Source organism: Furipterus horrens, unplaced genomic scaffold (genome assembly GCF_987537825.1).
Source record: "Furipterus horrens unplaced genomic scaffold, mFurHor1.1.pri manual_scaffold_17, whole genome shotgun sequence".
NCBI lineage: Eukaryota > Metazoa > Chordata > Mammalia > Chiroptera > Furipteridae > Furipterus > Furipterus horrens.
In genome coordinates this window covers 87,199,368-87,216,820 of record NW_028327187.1, presented here as the reverse complement: position 1 = coordinate 87,216,820, position 17,453 = coordinate 87,199,368, and the positions used below count along the sequence as shown (strand labels likewise).

At 39.9% G+C, this 17,453-nt stretch overlaps 1 protein-coding gene across 2 annotated transcripts in view; it reads right to left on the bottom strand.

Annotated features, from left to right (window-relative positions):
- The window catches only part of MAOB (monoamine oxidase B), a 152,884-nt gene that overhangs the window by 34,778 nt on the left and 100,653 nt on the right, over window positions 1–17,453 (bottom strand). The gene's annotated exons all lie outside the window — the stretch shown is intronic.

Sequence of the window (17,453 nt, the reverse complement as noted above, 5' to 3'; positions counted from 1 at the left end):
GCAGAAGGGGATGAAAACCAATCACAGAGATGTAACCATCTGTAGGAAGAGTCACAAAACAGTGTCCAGAAATGTTTCCCAAAGAATCAGATGTGCTTGATCAACTTAAAAGTCCCCAGAGATCAGCAAGTTCAAACCAAAAAGAGATAACATCTCACCACACCTTGGAAGGTTTATACTACCTGGTTCCCCCAACAGGGTAGGGACACCTTGACACAGAGGCAAAGGAAAAAAAATTTCAATGGGTAAATAATAAAACAGCTCACAAGTCATCTCTGGGAGGCTGAACTCGATGCACAAAATACAGGGACATGCACAGAAACCTCTGGGTTAACTCAAAACCTGAGTCAGAAGTCATCTTTAAACTTAATCAGAGTAACTAAAGGGCCACAGTTAATTGGAATCTCACAACCCTCAGTCATCCAGTAAATGTTCATCTCATATTGATTTTTGCAGGTAGAAAACCTGAATTACAAAATGAGAAGAAATTTCCATTTGTTTGTTTTTATGAGGGTTTATTCCTTTATTATTTTCTTTATTTTTTAAAGTAAATTTTATTGATTATGTTGTTACAGTAGTTCCAATTTTTTCCCTTTGCTCCCCTCTTCCCAGTACCCACCTTCCCTCCAGCAATCCCATCCCCCTTAGTTTATGTCCATGGGTCATGCTTATAAGTTCTTTGGCTTCACCCTATCTTATACTATTCTTAACTTCCCCTTGTCTATTTTGTACCAACCAATTATGGTTCTTAATCCCTGCACCATTTCCACATTTCTCCCCCTCCCCCTCCCAGCTGATAACTCTCCAAATGATCCCCATACCTATGATTCTGTTCCTATTCTGGTTTGTTTAGTTGGAGTTTGTTTTAATTTTTTAGATTCAGTTGTTGATAGTTGTGAGTTTGTTGTCATTTTAGTGTTCATAGTCTTGGTCTTCTTTTTCTTAAATAAGTCCCTTTAACATTTCATATAATAATGGCTTGGTGATGATGAAGTCCTTTAACTTTCCCTTGTCTGGGAAGCACTTCATCTGCCCTTCCATTCTAAATGATAGCTTTGCTGGATAGAGTAATCTTGGTTGTAGGCCCCTGTTGTTCATCACTTTGAATACTTCTTGCCAGTCTCTTCTTGCCTGCAAAGTTTCTTTCGAGAAATCAACTGATAGTCTTATATGAACCCCTTTGTAGGTAACTCTCTGCTTTTCTCTTGCAGCATTTAAGATTTTCTCTTTATCTTTCACCTTTGGCATTTTAATTATGATGTGTCTTGGTGTGGTCCTTTTAGGGTCTAGCTTGTTTGGGACTCTCTGTGCTTCCTGGACTTGTATGTCTATTTCCTTAACCAAGTTTGGTAACTTTTCCTTCATTATTTTTTCACATAGGCTTTAAATTTCTTGCTCTTCTTCATCTCCTCTGGCACCTCTATGATTTGGATGTTGGCACATTTAAAGTTGTCCCAGAGGTTCACAAGCCTCTGCTCATTTTTTTTCAATTCTTGTGTCCTCATTCTGTACTGGTTAACTGCTTTTTTCTTTCTTATGTTCCAAATCATTGATTTGAACCCCGGTTTTCTTTCCTTCACCATTGGTTTTGTATGGATTTTCCTTCATTTCACTTAGCATAACCTTCATGTCTTCTCTTATGTGTTTGCTGTACTGAAGCATGTCTGAGAAGCCTGTGAGCATCTTTATCACCAGTGTTTTAAACTCTGCATCTGTTAGATTGGCTATCTCCTCATCGCTTACTTCTGCCACTGGAACCTTGATCTGTTCCCTCTTTTGGGCCATACTTCTCTGTCTTCTCATTTTGACAGGCTCCTGTGTTTGTTTGCCTCTGATCTTAGGTAGAGCTGTCACTCCTGTTACATTTAAAAGGGCAGAGCCTCAGAGATTCCTCAGTACAGGGTGACTTGTTTCACCACATTGTGGCACTGTATGTGGGGGAGCAGTCTGAGAGGGAACAATGCCACTTGCCCAGCACTCACCCCTTTTCCAGGCACTTCTCCCACTCCTATATGGGACTGGTGCCCCTCTAGTTATTGCCCTGGCCACTGTTACCAGAGTGGGTGGGTCTGTGGATGTTGTAGGACTGTGGGGGCCCTTTAAACAAGCAGACTCTGCTGAGATACTAACAGTTTATGCCTCTTCCCCAAACCCTACTGGTTTGCACAGTCAGAAGCAATGAGGCTTGATTTTCCCTGGTGCTGGGACCGTTAGCTGCATGGTCTGGTGACAAGCTGAGAATGCTCCCTGGGTGTCCATCCTATCTTTTTAAAATATGTGACTGCACTTTCGGCCTGCCTGACACTGACACTGCTGCTGCCACCACCACACCATGTCCTCTCCGCCCTGGCTCCGCCCCTCCAACCTGTCTGCATGGGTATTTCTTCTTTATATATTTGTTTGCTGGACTTCCATGCAGTCTGATTTTCTGGAACTACTGGTTGTTTCAAGTTTTGAGGTAGTTGTATTCCTTCTTAGTTGTGGAGGGAGATGCAGCGTGTCTATCTACACCTCCATCTTGGCCGGAAGTCCTGAATGCAATTTTTAATAAAGTGGTCAGAGATGACCTCACTCATAAGATATTTGAGTGAGAAAATAAAAGAGTAGAGGGGGAAAACCATGCAACTATGTGGGGGGAGAACCTTTAGGCAGAGTCCTCAGCAAGTGTCCTGAGATGGGATTATGAATAGACTGAACAAGGCATGGGAAGGAGGCAGATTCATCCTATCTCTTCTTCTATAGGAATATCTCCTTTCCCACTGGGAAACATCCAGGCTCTTGGCCCTGGTTCTCAAGGTTGCCAGAAGAAGATGGCCTTTGTGCTCTGCTCAAGCTGTTTCCTTGATCTCAGCAGGCCATCCTCACCACTGCATTATTGCTGCAACTTTTCTCAAAGGCTCTTTGCCTTCCAATCTTCATCAGTACAAAGCTTAAATAAACCACTTTCTATGCTCAACTCAAGACTTGCCTTCTTCAAGAAGGCTTCTGAAATTCACTTCACGTTTGATCACTGCCCTAAACCTCAAGTTCACTCCATTTGAAGTCCCTCCCATATTGGTTTATATTTGCCCAAGTTTTCTTGATGCTATTCTCTAGGTGTTCTACATGGGTATCTCTTCTCTCCCCAAGTACTTCAGGAAAAAAATAAATCATTTGCATTCTCCCATAATGTTTAAGAGTGTTATATATTCAGTTGGTGTTTGATAAGCACTGGATGATTGGATGAATGGTGCTATAGACTAAATGTTTGTGTCCCCCAAGATTCATATGTTGAAACCTAACCCCTAGTGTGATGGTATTTGAAGGCGGGTTCTTTGGAAGGTGATTAGGTGATGAGGGCATTCTCATGACTGAAGTCATTGCCCATATAAAAGAGACTCTAAAGAATTTCTGCCACATGAGAACAGAGCAACACCAAATCTACCGGGACCTTCATATTGGAGTCCCCAGCCTCCAGAACTGTGCGAAATAAATGTCTGTTGTAAATGGTACCAAGTCTGTGGTATTTTGTTATAGCAGCCTAAACTGACTAAGGAAAATACAATTAAAATAAGAAGAGGAATTCTTCAGAGCCTGAGGCAGAGTCTGACTTAATGCTTTCTAAACACAATCAAAATTAATTCTTCTGAAAAAACTTAAAACAAATATTTAAACTAGGAAGCTGAAAATTGTAACTCTTCCCTCAAAAGACCAAATCAATGTCTTTATCATTTTAATCCTTGTAATATCTTGTAAATACACGTGCCAAGAGAGACATGCCTGAGTTTCACAAGGGAGATTCTTGAAAATTAGCCCATACAGTTTCCACAAAGAATAAGAATATGTTGAGAAGGATGCAGAGTTTTGTGCCCCTTATCCTCTGCTGCTAATACAAACCATTTCCAGTCATATCACATTGCAAGCCACTAGAACACATCACTGATGCCAAGAGGTTGTTTTCAAAGCACAATAATGCCCATAGCTAAAGTCCATTTTCTTGTGCCAATTTTTCCCTCTTTCAATTTGTAGGCACATAAGTGGTTATTTGACCAAATAGCACAGGCATCTAAAACATCCCAATAAATATCATCCTTTTACTTTAGGGAGGTAATTTTGAACATCCCCACACATTACCCAACATACATCACCACTAGGAAAATTCCAGAGTGCTCTGGCCTTAAATAATGCTTTAGCTTTTCCAGGAGAAATCTTGGCTCAAATAAAAGCCTGTACTATAACAATGCTAGGGATTATAAGAAAGCTTGAAACTCGAAACAGTGGTTCTTGCTCTTTGGAACAAGGCACCTTTTGAAAATGTGGTGAAAACCATTGGATCTCTCCAGTAAAGTGCACACATATGAACTATTCTGTACATAAAACCTGGGGGTGTACCTGAAGCTTATCTTGGGCCCTTCCTCAATAGCCCAGGCATTTGAAGTTGAGAAAATTTGGTGAAAATGCCAAGTGTTGGTGAAATTAGTCCGAGAAGATGGCGGAAGAGTGAGGGGAGGCTGTGCTTTCTGGCTCCTGAGACCCGTCTGTAGTTTGGACTAATTGCAGACAGAACATCTCAGTGAGCAGCTGGACACTGGCAGGAGTCAAGCCTTGACACTGTTGGATTACAGAAAACCATGTGGGAACAACCTGTTTTGTGAGGATAGCGGAGGAAAAAGGCATGAGATGGGATTTCTGACTGGGTTGGCGCCCCGAACTGCGGTTGGAAGTACACAAAGACTTTTTAGCGACCGCAAGCTTCCCCAGAGTGGAATTGGGAGGAGAGCGGATCTCTGCCCACTGGCAGAGCCAGCAGTGTGCCAGGTGGCATCTGGCGCTGAAAGACAAGAAACAGCATTCTGCTGTGCGTGTGAGAATGTGATTTTCCTTTATATTTTTCTCTTGTGTACTGCAGAGAGGAGAGGAAAGGTCAGGGGTGATAGGACATTCTTGAGGAGCGTAGGCGTAGAAGTGCGCTTGCTTACTCCCCAACCCTACCCTTGGGTTGCATGGACACGCACAGGGAAGTATCCTCATCCACTGGCCCCAGGCATTCAACCAGGTCACCGGCCGCGCGTCCGGGTGCCCCTCAGACACATCCAAACAGACATAAGATCAGTGCCCCAACGGGCGCAGGGAGGGCCCGCTGCACATGCAGAAGACTGTGTACAGACACCCTTAGCAGCCCCAGTGGGCTCCAGGCTGGAGCACAGCCCACTTGCGCTACCTCCGCTAGTGCCCGCCCAGGCGGGTGCGGGAATGGCGGGCTGCTGTGGCGCAGGAACAACCGGCAGCGGCGACTCACAGACGCTCACTTCCACCATAGACTAGTGTCGGGGGCTGCACCCCAAGGGGTGAGAAACCGACTCCCGGGCGCAGCTCAGCAGGCGTGAGGCTAGCGCGCAGGCCACTGTGCGTGCACAAGCACCCTGGCTCCAACAGGCTCCAAATGAATGCACTGGCCACAGTGGGTGCGCGGGAGTAATCCGTGCCTGCGACCAACACTGCACGCAGGTGAACACTGCTGCAGCAAGGATCAGGAACTTCTGACCCGCCTCATCAGATTAGCTGTGGATACAGAAAAAGAAGATGACACACAAATGCTGAACTGAGTAAAAACTTTCCTTTCATATTTTTCTTTAAGTTTTATTTATATTTTAGTTTTTCTATTTGTATTTTATTTCATTTTATTTTTTTAATTTCTTATTTTTTATTTTAATTTTTACTTTTATTATTTAAAAAGTTTTTAAACATTCTCTTTGATTTGTTTCATACCATTTCTTCTTCTCATCCTTCTTTATTTTCTTTTCTTTCTTTTATTTTTTGGTTTTTCAATTACACTTGTCCCATTTCCCACCCATTGCTCCCCCCACCCAGCCCACCCCCTCTCCCACAGTCATATCCCTCCTCGTTGTCTATGTCCATGAGTCATTTATACACGTTCCTGGATTAGACTCTTCCCTTACTTATCTCCCTTCTCTCCCTCCCCCCTACCCCCTACTGACTACTATTCTAGTCTTTATCCTATTTAGTTCGTTTGTTTGTGTTGCTCTTTAGTTTCCTGTATTAGGTGATATCATATAGTATTTTAATTTCTTTGCCTGGTTTATTTCACTAAGCATAATTCTCTCTAGTTCCATCCATGTTGTCACAAAAGGCAGGAGTTCCTTCTTTCTCTCTGCTACATAGTATTCCATTGTGTAAATGTACCACAGTTTTTGGATCCACTCATCCACAGACAGGCACCTAGGCTGTTTCCAGCACTTAGCTATTGTAAACAGGGCTGCTATGAACATAGGGGTGCATAAGTTTTTTTGAATTAGGGTTTCAGGATTTTTCGGGTATAATCCTAGCAGTGGAATCGCTGGTTCAAAAGGAGTTCCACTTTTAGTTTTTTGAGGTAATTCCATACTGTTTTCCACAGAGGCTGCACCAGTCTGCATTCCCACCAATAGTGCAGTAGGGTTCCTGTTTCTCCACATCCTCACCAGCACTTGTTGTTTGTTGATTTGTTGATGATGGCCATTCTGACAGGTGTAAACCGGTATCTCATTCTGGTTTTTATTTGCATCTCTCTGATGGCCAATGATGTTGAGCATTTTTTTATGTGCCTATGGACCTTCTGTATGTCCTCTTCAGAGAAGTGTTTTTTCAGGTCCTTTGCCCATTTTTTAATTGGGTTGTTTGTTTTCTTGATGCTGAGTCATATAAGCACTTTATATATTTTGGAGATCAGTCCCCTGTCTGTGATATCATTGGCAAATATGTTTTCCCATATGTTTGGTTTCCTTTTAATCTTGCTGATGTTTTCTTTTGCTGAGCAGAAAATCTTTAGTTTGATGTAGTTCCATTTGTTTATTTTTTCTTTTATTTCTCTTACCTTAGGAGATGTATCCATGAAGATATTGTTACATGGGATATCTGAAAGTTTCCTGCCTATGTTTTCCACTAGGACTTTTATGGTGTCACGGCTTACATTTAAGTATTTAATCTATCTTGAGTTTATTCTTCTGTGTGGTGTAAGTTGGTCGTCTAGTTTCATTTTTTTGCACGTCCCTGTCCAGTTCTCCCAGCACCATTTGTTAAAGAGGCTCTTCTCTATTTTATGTTCCTTCCTCCTTTATCAAATATTAGTTGACCATAGAGGCCTGGGTTTATTTCTGGGCTCTCTATTCTATTCCACTGATCTATATGTCTGTTCTTATGCCAGTACCAGACTGTTTTGATCACAGTGGCTTTGTAGTATTGTTTGATGTCTGGTATCGTGATTCCTCCTGCTGTGTTCTTCTGTCTCAAAATTGCTTTGGCTATTCCGGGTCTTTTTTCAGTTCCATATAAATTTTTGGAGTATTTGTTCTAGGTCAGTGAAATATGTCATTGGTATTTTAATAGGGATTGCATTGAATCTGTAAATTGCTTTGGGTAGTATGGCCATTTTGATGATGTTGATTCTTCCCATCCAAGAACATGGTATTTGCTTACATTTATTTGTATCTTCCTTAATTTCTTTCTTCAATGTTGCATAATTTTCAGTGTACAGGTCTTTTATCTCTTTGGTTAAGTTTATTCCTAGGTACTTTATTTTTCTTGTTGCTATAGTAAATGGTATTTTCTTTTTTGCTTCTGTCTCTGATATTTTATTGTTGGTGTACAGAAATGCCTTAGATTTCTGTATATTTATTTTGTACCCTGCGATTTTGCCAAATCCACTTATTATATCAAGTAGTCTTTTAGTGGAGTTTATAGGATTTTCTAGGTATACTATCATGTCATCTGCAAATAGTGATAGTTTTACTTCTTCTTTCCCAATTTGGATGCCTTTTAATTCTTTTCCTTGTCTGATTGCTGTGGCTGGGACTTCCAACACTATGTTGAACAGAAGTGGGGAGAGTGGACAACCTTGTCTAGTTCCTGATTTCAGGGGGAATGCTTTCAGTTTTTGTCCATTGAGTATGATGTTGGCTTCAGGCTTCTCATATATAGCCTTAATTATGTTAAGGTATGCTCCCTCTATTCCCATTTTGCTAAGTGTTTTCATCATAAATGGGTGTTGTACTTTATCAAATGCTTTTTCTGTATCTATAGATATGATCATGTGATTCTTGTCTTTCATTTTGTTTAGGTGATGTATTATATTTATTGATTTGCAAATATTAAACCACCCTTGCATCCCTGGGATGAATCCCACTTGATCGTGGTGTATGATCTTTTTGACGTATTGCTGGATCCAATATTTTATTGAGGATTTTAGCATCTATGTTTATCAGTGATATTGGCCTGTGGTTTTCTTTCTTTGTTGTGTCTTGACCTGGTTTTGGGATGAGGGTAATACTAGCTTCATAGAAAGAGTTTGGGATTTTTCCCTCTTCTTGGATTTTCTGGAATAGTTTGAGGAGGGTAGGAGTTAGTTCTTCCCTAAATGTTTTGTAAAATTCGCCTGTGAAGCCATCCGGTCCAGGGCTTTTGTGTGCAGGGAGATTTTTGATTACTGTTTTAATTTCCTTCTTTGTTATTGGTCTGTTGAGACTTTCTACTTCTTCTTGATTCAGTTTTGGAAGGTTCTATGTTTCTAGAAATTTGTCCATTTCTCCTAGGTTGTCAAATTTCTTGCCAAACAGTTCTTTGTAGTAATTTCTTATAATTGTTTGTATTTCTGAGGTATCAGTCGTGATTTCTTCTCTTTCATTTCTAATTTTGTTTATTTGGGTCTTCTCTCTTTTTTTCTTGATGAGCCTGGCTAGAGGTTTGTCGATTTTGTTTATTTTTTCAAAGAACCAGCTCCTAGTTCTGTTGATTTTTTGGATTTTTGTTTAGTCTCTATGTCGTTTAATTCTGCTTTGATCTTGAGGATATCTTTTCTTCTTCTTGCCCTAGCCTTTGTATTTGTTGTTGTCATTCTAGTTCTTGTAGCTTTACGATTAGATTTTTTATTTGAGATTCTTCTAGCCTTTTCAGATATGCCTGTATTGCTATGAACTTCCCTCTCAGGACTGCTTTTGCTGTGTCCCTTAAGTTTTGGGCTGTCGTGTGTTCATTGTCATTAGTTTCTAGAAATATCTTGATTTCTTCTTTGATCTCATTGTTAACCCATTCGTTATTTAAGAGCGTGTTATTCATTCTGCATGAGTTTGGGTGTCTTTGATTTTTTTCTCTGAGGCTGATTTTTAGTTTCAAGGCATTGTGGTCTGAAAAGATGCTTGATATGATTTCAATTTTCTTGAATTTGTTGAGGCTTGTTTTGTGTCCTATCATGTGGTCTATCTTTGAAAATGTCCCATGTGCCTTTGAAAAAAATGTATATTTTGCTTCTTTGGGGTGAAAATTTCTATATATATCAGTGAAGTCCATGTGGTTAGTGTGTTGTTCAATGCCTGTATATCCTTAGTGTTTCTTTGTTTGGATAATTGGTCTATTGTTGATAATGGAGTGTTGAAGTCCACTACTATGAGTGTGTTGTTCTTAATATTCTTCTTGTGGTCTTCTAGTATTTTCTTTATGTATTTGGGTGCTCCTATGCTGGATGCATATATGTTTATCAGTGTTATATCTTCTTGATGGATTGTTCCTTTAACTATTATGAAATGTCCTTCTTTGTCTCTTTTTATTGCCCTTGCTTTGAAATCCGTTTTGTCCGATATGAGGACTGCTACCCCAGCTTTTTTTTCAGGTCCATTTGCTTGGAATATTTTTTATATCCCTTTACTTTCAGTCTATGTAAATCTTTTGTTTTGAGGTGTGTTTCTTGTAGACAGCAAATATGTGGGTCCTGTTTTCTTATCCATTCTGTTACCCTATGTTTTTTAATTGGAGCATTGAATCCACTTACATTTAAGGTTATTATTGACATGTATTTATTCATTTCCTTTTGCACATCTGTTCCTCTACTCTTTGTTTGTTTTTTCTCTTCCTTTTTCTTAGAATATTCGCTTTAGCATCTCTTTCAATGCTGGTTTGGTGGAGATGTATTCTTTTAGTCTTACTTTGTCTGAGAAACTCCTTATTTCACCTTCTATTTTGAATGACAGCATTGCTGGGTAGAGTATTCTTGGTTGTAGGCCTCTGTTTTTCATTGCTTGAAATATTTTTGACCATTTCCTTCTGGCTTATAGTGTTTCTGTTGAGAAATCGGTTGACAGCCTTATTGGAGCTCCCTTGTAAGTTATTTGCTGTTTTTCTCTTGCTGCTCTTAGGATTCTCTCTTTGTCTTGGAATCTTGCCATTTTAACTATGATGTGTCTTGGAGTGGGTTTTTTTGGGTTCCTCTTTATTGGAACTCTCTGTGGTTCCTGGACTTACTTGCATAACTTTTTCTCTCATCAGGTTTGGAAAATTTACTGTCACTATTTCTCTTATCAGCTTATCTATTCCTTGTTCTTCTGATCCCTCTTTAATTCCGATTACACTTATATTGTTCTTCCTTATGCTATCCTGTAACTCCCTTACCTCTTCTTCATACTTTTTAAATCTTTTTTCATTTTGCTGTATCATCTGAGAATTTTTTCCTACATTATCTTCTAACTCACTAATATGATCCTCTGCTTCATTTAGTCTGTTTTTGACTAATTCTACTGTTTTTCAGTTCAGAGATTGCATTCTTCATTTCTTCCTGGTTCTTGTTAATAGTTTATGTCTTTTTTTTATGCTGGTGTAGTTCTCTGCAAGTTCCCTGTAATTTTCTTGGAGCTGTTGGTAACTTCCTTGGAGGCTGTCATAGTTGTTTTTAAGGTTGTTGAGTATATTGAGCTTCGTCACCACCATTGTTTTGAATTCCATGTCTGACATTTGGGCTTTGTCTATTCCATCTACCTCTCTTTCTGAGGATTCCTTTTTTCTTTTCATTGAGAGGTTGTTTCTGCATCTTACCATGTTGGATTCTTCTTGTTTGTCTTTGTTATTTGGATTTGTCTGCTTTGTCTTCCCACCTTTGTGGTATGAGATTTTTTATGGTAGTTCTGGGGGTTTCAGTGATGCAGTCTCTTTGATCTCCTGAGCCTGATGTTCTTGGGGTACCTTTTACGTCATTTGTTTATGCTGTCTGGTTATATTTCAGATGCTTTTTCTTAAGATCTTCCTTCTGGTTAGTTGATTGAGAGTCACTCTATCCACTTTATCTTGAATTCTTTTGTGGAGATGTCAGTTCAGCCTTTGTGTGTTGTCTTGTTTTTCTATATCCGCAGCTAGTCTAATGAGGTGGATCAGAGGTTCCTGTTCCTTGCAGCAGTGGGCCCCCGCACAGCGCGTTCCTTTGGTGCCTGTTGGAGCTAGCCAAGGTGTCCTTGCAGGCACGCCTGTGATCCAGTAAGGCGGCCGGAGAGCTTGCCTCAGGCCAGCCACGCAGCGCTCCGGGAGTTTCCCAAGGTGGCCAGGAAGCTAACCTCAGGCCTGTCGCACTGAGCTCTGGCAGTTGGTCTCTCGCCTGCCAGTGCTGGGCCACAGACACTCGTGACAGTGGAAGTGAGCAATTGTTGACTATTGATGTCTGCGAGGTGTTTTTGGGCTCTCGCGCCCCTGCTAGCCCAAGGCGGCTAGGGAGCTAGCTTCAGGCCTGCCGTGCAGCACTCCGGGTGTTGGTCTCTCACCTTTTAGGGTGGAGTCCCAAACACTTGTGCTCAGTAGAAGTAAGTGCCTGTGAGTCGCTGCTGCCTGCTGTTCTGGTGCCACAGCCACCCATCCTTCTGGCAGCCGCCCACCATTCCCGCACCCACCTGGGTGGGCACGAGTAGAGCCTGAGCAAATGCTTTGCACTCCAGCCTGGCACTCGGGCCTGGCGCCCACTGGAGCTGGCCAGAGGCAACTGCGCACAGTCTTCTGTGTATCCAGTGGGCCTTCCCTGCACCCATTGGGGCACTGATTTTATGTCTGTTGGGGTGTGTCCGAGGGGCACCTGGTCTTGCAGCCCTGCGCACCTGGGCCAGTGAATGAGGGCACTTCCCTATGCGCGCCCATGACCCAAGGGGAGGGTTGGGGAGTGGGCGAGCACACTTCTGCGCCTGCGCTCCTCAAGAACGTACTTTCACTCCCAAACATCCCCCCCCTCTCCCCAGTTCACAAGAGAAAAATGCAAAGGAAAAAATTACGATTTTACTTGCTCAGCAGCACGCTGTCTCCCGTCTTCCAGCACCAATGCCGCCTGGTCGAGTCCCATCTCTGCCAGCGAGCAGAGATCCGCTTTCCTCCTGACTCCCCTTTAGGGAAGACTGTGGTCGCCAAAAAGCCTTTGTGTCCTTTCAGCCGCAGCTCGGGCAGCCGCCCCAGTCAGGAATCCTGTCTCGTCTCTTTCTCTTCCACTATCCTCACTAAACAAGTTGTTCCCAGATGGTTTTTCTCTAATCCAGCAGTGCCAAGGCTCGACTCCTGCCAGTGTCCAGCTACTCGCTGAGATATTCTGTCTGCAATTAGTCCAAACTACAGAAGGGTCTCAGGAGCCTGAGAGTGCAGCCTCCGTCACTCCTCCACCGTCTTCCCCCTCCCTCATCCTTCCTCTTTAAATTTTGTTTATTTCTTTGTTTTGTTTAGCCTCCCTTTCACACTAAATAAAGAGAATATAATTAATATATGAATCTAATACTATACAATTCCACTTTCTTACTATATTCTGCATTCTGTCCTCCTTTTCTTTTATCGTTATTAACATACAATGTAAATATTACCTACTATCTTGCATAGCCTCAACACTACTTGCTACTATTATTAATCTCTCAAAAATCATATTTTTCCTCTTTAAAAACAACCCTTATCTATTCTTCCTATAGTATAAAAGCCTTAACTTCTCTACATTTATTCGAATACTGGCTCATTTGCAGACAATAGTGAGGTAGAGCATGGGGGATAACTTTGAGGGTGTGGGTTTCCTGCCTGAGCTGTGTGTTTATGTTTTTAACAGCATCTCCACAAAAAAACTCAAGAAAAAGTGGACAGATTGACCCTCAATCAACTAGCCAGATGGAAGATCCGACCAAAGAACATCTGAAATATAACCAGGCAGCATAAGTCAACGACATAAAGGGTACCCCAAGAACATCAGGCTCAGGAGATCAAAGAGACTGCACCACTGAAACCCTCAGATCTCCTATAAAGAATCTCATACCACAAAGGTGGGAAGTCAAAGCAGACAAATCTAAATAACAAAGACAAACAAGAAGAATCCAACATGGTAAGAGGCAGAAACAACCTCTCAATGAAAAGAAAAGAGGAATCCCCAGAAAGAGAGGTAGATTAAGCAGACATAGCCCAAATGTCAGACATAGAATTCAAAACAATGATGGTGAAGAAGCTCAATATACTCGACAACCTCAAAAACAACTACGATAACCTCCAAAAATACCAACAGCTCCAAGAAAATTACAGGGAACTTGCAGAGAACTACACCAGCATAAAAAAAGACATAGAAACTATCAACAAGAACCAGGAAGAAATGAAGAATGCAATCTCTGAACTGAAAAACACAGTAGAATGAGTCAAAAGCAGACTAAGCGAAGCAGAAGATCGGATTAGTGAGTTAGAGGATAATGTAGGTAATAATTCTCAAATGATACAGCAAAATGTAAAAAGTTTGAAAAAATATGAACAAGATGTAAGGGAATTACAGGATAGCATTAGAAAAAATAATTAAAGGATCATAGGATTAAGAGAGGGAGAAGTAAAGGAGCATGGAATTGAAAAACTGATAGGAGAAATAGTGACAGAAAATTTTCCGAACCTGATGAGAGAAAAAGTTATGCAAGTCCAAGAAGCACTGAGAGTTCCAATAAAGAGGAACCCAAAAAAACCCACTCCGAGGTACATCATAGTTAAAATGGCAACATTCCAAGACAAAGAGAGAATCCTAAAAGCAGCAAGAGAAAAACAGCAAATAACATACAAGGTAGCTCCAATAAGGCTATCGACCAATCTCTCAACAGAAACATTACAAGCCAGAAGGGAAAGGTCAAAAATATTTCAAGCAATGAAAAACAAAGGCCTACAACCAAGAATACTTTACCCAGCAAGGCTCTCATTCAAAATAGAAGGTGAAATAAGGAGTTTCTCAGACAAAGGAAGACTAAAAGAATACATCTCCACAAAACCAGCATTGCAAGAGATGCTAAAGGGAATATTCTAAGAAAAAGGAAGAGAAAAAAACAAAAAAAGAGTAGAGGAACAGAGATACAAAAGGGAAATGAATAAAAACATGTCAATGATAACCTTAAATGTAAATGGATTAAATGCTCCCATTAAAAGACATAGGGTAACAGAGTGGATAAGAAAACAGGACCCACATATTTGCTGTCTACAAGAAACACACCTCAAAACAAAAGATTTACATAGACTGAAAGTAAAGGGATATAAAAAAATATTCCAAGCAAATGGACCTGAAAAAAAAGCTGGGGTAGCCGTCCTCATATCAGACAAAATGGATTTCAAAGCAAGGGCAATAAAAAGAGACAAAGAAGGACATTTCATAATACTTAAAGGAACGATTCATCAAGAAGATATAACACTGATAAACATATATGCACCCAACATAGTAGCACCCAAATACATAAAGCAAATACTAGAAGACCACAAGAAGGATATTAACAACAACAGACTCATACTAGGGGACTTCAACACTCCATTATCAACAATAGACAGATCATCCAAGCAAAGAAACACCAAGGATATACAGGCATTGAACAACACACTAAACCACATGGAATTAACTGATATATATAGAAATTTTCACCCCAAAGAAGCAAAATATACATTTTTTTCAAAGGCACATGGGACATTTTCAAAGATAGACCACATGATAGGACACAAAACAAGCCTCAACAAATTCAAGAAAATTGAAATCATATCAAGCATCTTTTCAGACCACAATGCCTTGAAACTAAAAATCAACCTCAGGGAAAAAAATCAAAGACACCCAAACTCATGCAGAATGAATAACACGCTCTTAAATAATGAATGGGTTAACGATGACATCAAAGAAGAAATCAAGAAATTTCTAGAAACTAATGACAATGAACAGACTACAGACCAAAACCTATGGGACACAGCAAAAGCAGTCCTAAGAGGGAAGTTCATAGCAATACAGGCATATCTGAAAAGGCTAGAAGAATCTCAAATAAAAAACCTAACCATAAAGCTACAAGAACTAGAACAGCAAAAACAAACAAAGCCTAGGGCAAAAACAAGAAAGGAAATCATCAAGATCAAAGCAGAATTAAACGACATAGAAATGAAATGAACAATCCAAAAAATCAACAAAACTAGGAGCTGGTTCTTTGAAAAAATAAACAAAATTGACAAGCCTCTAGCCAGGCTCACCAAGAAAAAAAGAGAGAAGACCCAAATAAACAAAATCAGAAATGAAAGAGGAGAAATCACGACTGATACCTCAGAAATACAAACAATTATAAGAAATTACTACAAACAACTCTATGGCAAGAAATTTGACAACCTAGTAGATATAGACAGATTTCTAGAAACATATAACCTTCCAAAACTGAATCAAGAAGAAGTAGAAAGTTTCAACAGACCAATAACAAAGAAGGAAATTGAAACAGTAATCCAAAATCTCCCTGCACACAAAAGCCCTGGACTGGATGGCTTCACAGGTGAATTTTACAAAACATTTAGGGAAGAACTAACTCCTACCTTCCTCAAACTATTCCAGAAAATCCAAGACGAGGGAAAAATCCCAAACTCTTTTTATGAAGCCAGTATTACCCTAATCCCAAAACCAGGTCAGGACACAGCAAAGAAAGAAAACTACAGACCAATATCACTGATGAACATAGATGCTAAAATCCTCAATAAAATTTTGGCAAACAGGATCCAACAATACATCAAAAAGATCATACACCACAATCAAGTGGGATTCATCCCAGGGATGCAAGGATGGCTTAATACTCGCAAATCAATAAATATAATACATCACCTAAACAAAATGAAAGACAAGAATCACATGATCATATCTATAGATGCAGAAAAAGCATTTGATAAAGTACAACACCCATTTATGTTGAAAGCACTCAGCAAAATGGGAATAGAGGGAGCATACCTTAACATAATTAAGGCTATATATGAGAAGCCTGAAGCCAACATCATACTCAATGGACAAAAACTGAAAGCATTCCCCCTGAAATCAGGAACTAGACAAGGTTGTCCACTCTCCCCACTTCTGTTCAACATAGTGTTGGAAGTCCCAGCCACAGCAATCAGGAAAGGAAAAGAAATAAAAGGCATCCAAATTGGGAAAGAAGAAGTAAAACTATCACTATTTGCAGACGACATGATAGTATACCTGGAAAACCCTATAAACTCCACTAAAAGACTACTTGATATAATAAGTGGATTTGGCAAAATCGCAGGGTACAAAATAAATATACAGAAATCTAAGGCATTTCTGTACACCAACAATAAAATATCAGAGACAGAAGCAAAAAAGAAAATACCATTTACTATAGCAACAAGAAAAATAAAGTACCTAGGAATAAACTTAACCAAAGAGATAAAAGACCTGTACACTGAAAATTATGCAACATTGAAGAAAGAAATTAAGGAAGATACAAATAAATGGAAGCAAATACCATGTTCTTGGATGGGAAGAATCAACATCATCAAAATGGCCATACTACCCAAAGCAATTTACAGATTCAATGCAATGCCTATTAAAATACCAATGACATACTTCACTGACCTAGAACAAATCCTCCAATAATTCATATGGAATCAAAAAAGACCCCAAATAGCAAAAGAAATCTTGAAATAGAAGAACACTGCGGGAAGAATCATGATAGCAGACATCAAACAATACTACAAAGCCACTGTGATCAAAACAGTCTGGTACTGGCATAAGAACAGACATATAGATCAGTGGAACAGAATTGAAAGCCCAGAAATAAACCCAGGTCTCTATGGTCAACTAATCTTTGATAAAGGAGAAAGGAACATGAAATGGAGTGATAAGAGCCTCTTTAACAAATGGTGCTGGGAGAACTGGACAGGGACTTGCAAAAAAATGAAACTAGACCACCAACTTACAACACACACAAGAATAAACTCAAGATGGATTAAAGACTTAAATGTAAGCCGTGATACCATAAAAGTCCTAGAGGAAAACATAGGCAGGAAAATTCTAGATATCATACGTAACAATATCTTCACGGATACATCTCCCAAGGCAAGAGAAATAAAGGAAAAAATAAACAAATGGGACTACATCAAACTAAAAAGTTTCTGCTCATCAAAAGAAAACATCAGCAAGATGAAAAGGAAACCAACCGTACGGGAAAACATATTTTCCAATGATATCACAGACAGGGGACTGATCTCCAAAATATATAAAGAGCTTATATGACTCAACATCAAGAAAACAAACAACCCAATTAAAAAATGGGCAAAGGACCTGAACAAACACTTCTCAAAAGAGGACATACAGAAGGTCTATAGGCACATGAAAAAATGCTCAACATCACTGGCCATCAGAGAGATGCAAGTAAAAACCACAATGA